Consider the following 1,309-nt stretch of genomic DNA (forward strand, 5'->3'; position numbering starts at 1 on the left):
TCTTCCCTGCATTTCGCTACCCACTGCCAACACATGGCAGACACTTGTCAATTCTGTCTCCTCAATATCTCTTGGATCTACTTGGGTGTGGGGGGGTTCTCTCATTGCTTCAGAGCAGAGTTTTTACAACACCCCTCTTGCTAGTTCAGCTTCTTTCTCGATCTCTTCTAATCTTTACTTGAAACAGCTCCCAGAGTAATATGTCTATAATAACAAAGTGCATTGAGTGATTACTCCATACCAGGCACTTAGCATCCATCAGGCCATTTGATTGTCATGATACTGTCATTACTCCATTTCGTTAGATGAGGAAATTATGGCTGACAGAAGCCAAGTTGCCCAAGGGTCACATGGCAGTCAGAGACAGAACCCCCAAGGGTCTGAAACCCAGTTTGTCCTTCTGTTACACTATGCTGCTTCTTCAGGTCAATCAGATCATGTTGCTCTTTGTGTTAATTTTGCTGTTCTGCTCAGTCATGATATTGTCATTTTGGGAAGGCAACAATTTTCTTTGCATGATCTTGTTGTGCTGAGTAAAACAGCAAGGAAAAACTACATGACATAATTTTTATGGCTGTTTTATGGTATTGACTGTTAATTAAACCCATCCCTGAACCAAAAGTGTTTCAGTGATGCAGAGAGACAATGAACAGATTGATTTGTAGGTTAGAGGCATGCAAATGTTAGAGAGGTTCAGATCTTTAATTAACTGTGGTTGTCTAATTCGGTTGATTAAAGCACCATATGAATGAAGTCACGTCCATGAACGCAGTTCCTGTGTGGGCCAGTTTATTTAGTCATGCTTGCACCCTTAACCTCAGCCAACCTCCTTGCTAATGCAATCTAGTAGCTGAAAGCAAAGTGCAGTGTGAGTGGAAAAGTGTAAATCCCTCTCAACACGGAAAAAATTACCCAATATGTATGTCTTAATGACAGTGATGGAGAAGCAGTGCATGTTATTAAATCTTTGATTGTTTTCAGTTCTGAAAAAATCATTATGTGACAAAATGCCATTAATCATATACAAATTCGAATATCCTTTATAAATTACTTTAACTGCATTTTTAACAAATCAAATATTAAGAGATAGGACAGATTTAGGTAAAAATAGAAAAGAAACTAAATTAATATCTTCAATTTTAAAGAAAAAAATTTATTTATCTAGATAGGAATGGTTGATATCTATTTGAGCATTTTTTACTTGAGGTATTCACTTTTTTTTGTTTCATAATAAATTCTTTTCATCTGAGATGAATAATGATGATCTCTGATACTAGATTAATTTTCATATGCTTGAAATAGGGCTGCC

The sequence above is a fragment of the Propithecus coquereli genome, unplaced genomic scaffold, assembly GCF_000956105.1.
Source record: "Propithecus coquereli isolate 6110/MARCELLA unplaced genomic scaffold, Pcoq_1.0 Scaffold24, whole genome shotgun sequence".
In the NCBI taxonomy this organism is placed as follows: Eukaryota; Metazoa; Chordata; class Mammalia; order Primates; family Indriidae; genus Propithecus; species Propithecus coquereli.